Genomic DNA, 6,051 nt, shown 5'->3' on the forward strand with positions numbered 1-6,051 from the left:
TGGTCTCGATCTCCTGACCTCGTGATCCGCCCGTCTCGGCCTCCCAAAGTGCTGGTATTACAGGCTTGAGCCACCGCGCCCGGCCAGTTTAATTTTTAACATTGTGAATACTATGGCCAGATTTTTAGAGTTTAGATAACGAAAATGAGAACGATTATCATGCGAATGCCAGCATAACTCAGACAGCCCTGAAAAAGTCTAAACAAACTGTTACTTGAATGACAGATAGAAGAACACATACAACTGGATTTGGAGAATAAATAATCAAAACGGAGCATACTACGCAATATTCAAAACAGATTTGGATGTGAAAGTACACAGGGACACTGCATCTCTCCAGTCTGGGATGAGACAGGCAAGAACTTGTGAACCAATCTAAAGAGTTTTTGTCTCCCAAAAGTGATGCCAACACTCTATAGAGAATAGCATTGGGTTTGCTTACAAGCAGACCTTAAAGAAAATTAAAATTAAAAATAAATACAAGAAAATAGCATTGGGCAGAATATTAGAAAAGAACACACATTATTTTATGGCTTCCTTAATTACTCTATTTCCTGATGCAGAGGTTGCATCTCGTAGGTGAACAAGAGGAAATTCGGATACCACATATTGGTCTCTTGCAGTGGAGAGCTGATTCTATCAGATGACCAGCTGATGTTGAAAATCATCTTTCTTGGTATGTATGAAGACTTAATGAAACCACTTGAAACATAAACAATCATTGATACGTTGGTCAACTACAAGTTAGACCTTGCTCATCTATCTGCATATTTGGCAGACAGTGCAAATGTAAATTTTGGCAAATTCCATTCAGACTATAAACTTTTTACCAAAGAAAATGAAAAGATCTTACATGTGAACTGTTCTGCACACGTTGTTCACAACACTGCTGAGAGGCCCGGCATGAGACCTCAGGCCTGTAATCCCAGCACTGTGGGAGGCCAAGGCGGGTGGATCACCTGAGGTCAGGAGTTTGAGACCAGCCTGGCTAAAACGGTGAAACCCCGTTTCTACTAAAAATACAAAAAATCAGCGGGGCGTGGTAGCACATGCCTGTAATCCCAGCTACTCGGGTGGCCGAGGCAGGAGAATCACTTGAACCCCAGAGGCAGAGGTTGCTGTGAGCCGAGATCGCGCCATTGCACTCTAGTTTGGGCAACAAGCGCGAAACTCCGTCTCAAACAAAACAAAACAAAACAAAGCAAACAACATTGCTAAGAAGGAAAGTGATTTGCTTACTGGTGATATTGAGGCTTTCATGGCTTATTGAGATTTATAGTCACTTTTTAGTTTCCTCAAAATGTGCAGAAACAGTAAGATTTTTCACTTTATTGAAACGAAAGGAGGTAGCCTCCTTAGAAATGTCTAAAGTTGACTATCATTATTGCTGGCCATAGGATAGATGTTAAAATGTTTACTTGGTGTAAAATCATATTTTCAAAGTGTGGGACAAGAGGAATGCTATTCTCTAATTTGAAAATATTTTAAGAGTGAGAATAGAGAAAAGAACTACCGTAAAACAGAAATTTACAGTTTCATTTGTTTGATGTTGTCAAAGAACAAAATTTCAACACACTTAGGTTAAAGATCAGATCAACTTTTATTAGCAATTTATGAATCAGGCAGCATCTCATCTACGAAATAAGAAGGTGCTCTGATGAGGAGATGAGGTTTATAGGTAGAAAAGGCTGAAGAAACTACAAACAAGGAACAATAAGTGGATTGGTAATTTCAAAGTGACTTTCCTTGTAGGTTAAAGCAGAGAATACTTCCTTATCATGCTGGCTGAGGTAGACTGGACCTTTTTCTACTGGTTGCTGTGAATCTCCTGTTTTTTGGAAAACTGACCTATTTTAAAGTTCAGTTTGATCACTTGGTACCCTGCACAAGTGACTCCCTTCTGGTTTGGTCTGGTCTGTTGGAACCTAGTGCAGGAGTTCATTCCAAAACAATAGCCTCCCATTAATTTTAACAATGTTATGTTATGTAGATTGTGACACAAAGATTCATACACTAAGAAAAAATTCTTTTTTTTTTTTTTAAAAAAAGACTGTTTCAGAATGCAAGTTAAATAGGACTTTATCAATCTCTTGCTAAAAATACAATTCATTTGGAATCTAAGCTTTGTTCCCCAAGTTTATTATTTATTTATTTTTTTGAGATGGAGTCTCCCTCTGTTGCCCAGGCTGGAGTACTGTGGTGCGATCTCAGCTTGCTGCAACAGCCTGCTATTGCTAGTAAGTTAGATACTGAGTATTCAATGCTCAAATGCTTTTGTTGAGACGATATTTAGTGTGATTTTATCACACTAGAATGATACCAGGAATCTAAGTAATATGGGCTTGATAAGAGAGCAGAGCTGCAATTCAAAGTGAATTTTATCTTTGACTGTATTCAGTATTACCACTATATTAAAGAAAATAAAGATGTCTTAAATGTTGCAGACAGATCACAGAAAAAATATTGGAAAAAGAAACAGAAAGGGTAAAGATACTCAATTGTTTCATGGAACAGAAAGAAATGCCATTTTTTTTCCATTAAATATAGGTAATATCTGCTTAAGTAGTTTTATTGTAGTTATGTTCTTCTTTTACATTCTTATTGTATTTTACATTATTGTATTTATGTTTTTCCTTTATTAACGTACCTTAAAGTTGAAATAATATAGCCTGTGAGACTTAAATATCCAATAAAGAGTTTAAAAAAGTTAAATCACTGCATGAGAACAGATAGAAATACTAAAAACATATTGTTATATTTTTCCCAAACATATTATTTATGTAATTAGCCCTACTATAAATTACTACTAATTGCCATTATTAACTAGTCCTATTATTTTGTTTAAATAATAACAGTTATGCAATGGAAAAGCAAATATTACAGAATGAAACAATTTCAAACATCTATTTTTAAAATTTTATGTTAAAGTAATACATGCATATATTATATATTATATAATTATGTTGGATTTATGTTTTTTGGGGGGTGGAAGGGTCTGGTATGGCTATGTCTCAGTTGGCTCCCTAAAAAGTTGAACACCAAAAGCAACTGGTTCACCAAAGTTTGGGGAAACACTATTTATGAAAAGAATAAAGAATTAAGAGGTCCCAGTGAGCTTCAAGGACAACGTCGGGCTTAACAGATAAAAATGGATGGTTTCTGATAGACAATAATGGTTTATAAGTGATTGGAGGTAACAGGATGATTGTCAATGGCTATTCTTTCTTTTCAGATACTCATTCTTTGGGTCATGAGACTGCTTCTCCCTGAATAATAAAACAATTTTAGCAACACTCAAGGAAGTTATGATTTCCTTTCTGCTGTGAAAAAGATTAAAAGAGGTCATCTCGTAAACCTGAGGCTGGTATACTTCAGATCTTTCATTAACACTCAGGGATTTTGTGATAGAAGACCCTCAGGGGTCTAATGAGGAGTGTGTTTTCTTTCTTTTTCTTATTTATTTATTTTATTTTATTTTTTTTGAGATGGAGCCTCTCTCTGTCGCCCATGTTGGAGTGCAGTGGCGCCATCTCGGCTCACTGCAAGCTCCGCCTCCCGGGTTCTCGCCATTCTCCTGCCTCAGCCTCCCAAGTAGCTGGGACTGCAGGCGCCCGCCGCCACGCCCAGCTAATTTTTTGTATTTTTAGTAGAGACAGGGTTTAACCGTATTAGCCAGGATGGTCTCAATCTCCTGACCTCGTGATCTGCCTGCCTCGGCCTCCCAAAGTGCTGGGATTACAGGCGTGAGCCACCGCGCCCGGCCGGAATGTGTTTTCATAAAGGGAGAATATCAACTGGGCCAAATGCCATTGAGAGGCTGAGCAAATTGAAGCCTGAAAATTGACCATTGGGAGTGAATTGGGAGCATCATGGCAGACGAGAGACAGGACTAGATTGCACCTCTGACTTGAACGGACAGAGCAGCCTGTGGAGACCCCCATCATGAATTTTAGCTCCAGAACGATTGCAGGAATAAATCACGAAACCCAAGAGGACCCACGGATCCTCTGAAGGAAGCAGAAACACTTGGCTGATAATTGTGTTGTTTGAGGAGGCTGAAGATTGGGCCCCAATCCCTTCTAGTTTGTAGGGTTTCTGCTAAGAAATCTATTGTTAACCTGAAGGAAACACTCCCAAAAATCACACTAGCTCACTAGTAGTGGATCCAAACCAAGACGAAATCCCTGATTTACCTGAAAAAGAATTCAGGAGGTTAGTTATTAAGCTAATCAGGGAGGTACCAGAGAAAAGTGAAGCCCAACACAAGGAAATCCAAAATATGATACGAGAAGTGAAGGGAGAGACCAGGTGCAGTGGTTCATACCTGTAATCCCTTGGGAGGCCAAGGTGGGCAGATCATTTGAGGTCAAGAGTTTGAGGTCAGCCTGCCTAACATGGTGAAACCCCATCTCTACTAAAAATACAAAAATTACCTGGGCGTGGTGGCATGCACCTGTAATCCCAGCTACTCAGGAGGCCGAGAGGCAGGAGAATCGCTTGAACTCGGGAGTCGGAGGTTGCAGTGAATTGAGATCGTGTGGTTGCACTCCAGCCTGAGCAACACAATGAGACTTCGTCTCTGGGGGGAAAAAAAAAGTAAAGGGAGAACTATTCAATGAAGTAGATAGCATAAATAAAAAACAATAAAAACTTCAGGAAACATTGGACACATATATAGACATGCAAAATGCTCTGGAAAGTCTCACCAATAGAATCAAACAAGTAGAAGAAGGAAATTCAGAGCTTAAAGGCAAGGTCTTTGAATTAACCCAATCCAACAAACACAAAGAAAAAAAAATAAGAAAGTATGCACAAAGTCTCCAAGAAGTCTGGGATTATGTAATGACCAAACCTAAGAATAATTGGCGTTCCAGAGTAAAAAGAGAAATCTAAAAGTTTGGAAAACATATTTGGGGGAATAATCGAGGAAAACTTCCCTGGTCTTGCTGGAGACTTAGAAATCCAAACACAAGAAGCACAAAAAACACCTGGAAAATTCATCATAAAAAGATCATCGCCTAGCCACATTGTCATCAGGCTATCTAAAGTTAAGGCAAAGGAAAGAATCTTCGGAGTTGTGAGACAAAACCACCAGGTAATCTATAAAGTAAAACCTTCAGATTAACAACAGATTTCTTAGCAGAAACCCTACAAGCTAGAAGGGATTGGGGCCAAATCTTCAGCCTCCTCAAACAAAACAATTATCAGCCAAGAATTTGTATCCTGCAAAACTAAGCATCATATATGAAAGAAAGATAGTCTTTTTCAGACAAACCAATGCTGAGAGAATTCGCCACTACCAAGCCACCACTACAAGAACTGCTGAAAGGTTCTCCAAATCTTGTCCAGGCGTGGTGGCTCACGCCTGTAATCCCAGCTCTTTGACAGGCTGAGGCGAGAGGATCATGAGGTCAGGAGATCCAGACCATCCTGGATAACACGGGGAAACCCGTCTCTACTAAAAATACAAAAAAATTAGCCAGGCATGGTGGCGGGCACCTGTGGTCCCAGCTACTCAGGAGGCTGAAGCAGAATGGCATGAACCCAGGAGGTGGAGTTTGCAGTGAGCCGAGATGGCGCCACTGCACTCCAGCCTGGGCGACAGAGTGAGACTCTGGCTCAAAAAAAAAAAAAGAAAAAAGAAAAAAAAATCTCTAACTCTTGAAACAAATCCTGAAAACACATCAAAACAGAACCTATTTAAAGCATCAATCTCACAGGACCTATAAAACAAAAATACAATTTAAAAAGCAGAAACAAAAATTAAAAAACCCGGGTACACAGGCAACAAATAGCATGATCAATGGAATAGTACTTCACATCTCAATACTAACATTGAATGTAAGTGGCTTAAATGTTCCACTGAAAAGATGTAGAACTGCAGAAAGGATAAGAATTCATCAACCATCTGCTGTGTTCAAGAGACTCACATAACACATAAGGACTCACATAAACTTAAGAAGCGGTAGAGGCTGGGCGCGGTGGCTCACGCCTGTAATCCCAGCACGCTGGGAGGCCAAGGTGGGCGGATCACCAGGTCAGGAGATCGAG

The sequence above is a fragment of the Mandrillus leucophaeus genome, unplaced genomic scaffold (assembly GCF_000951045.1).
Source record: "Mandrillus leucophaeus isolate KB7577 unplaced genomic scaffold, Mleu.le_1.0 Scaffold392, whole genome shotgun sequence".
NCBI classification, from domain to species: Eukaryota; Metazoa; Chordata; class Mammalia; order Primates; family Cercopithecidae; genus Mandrillus; species Mandrillus leucophaeus.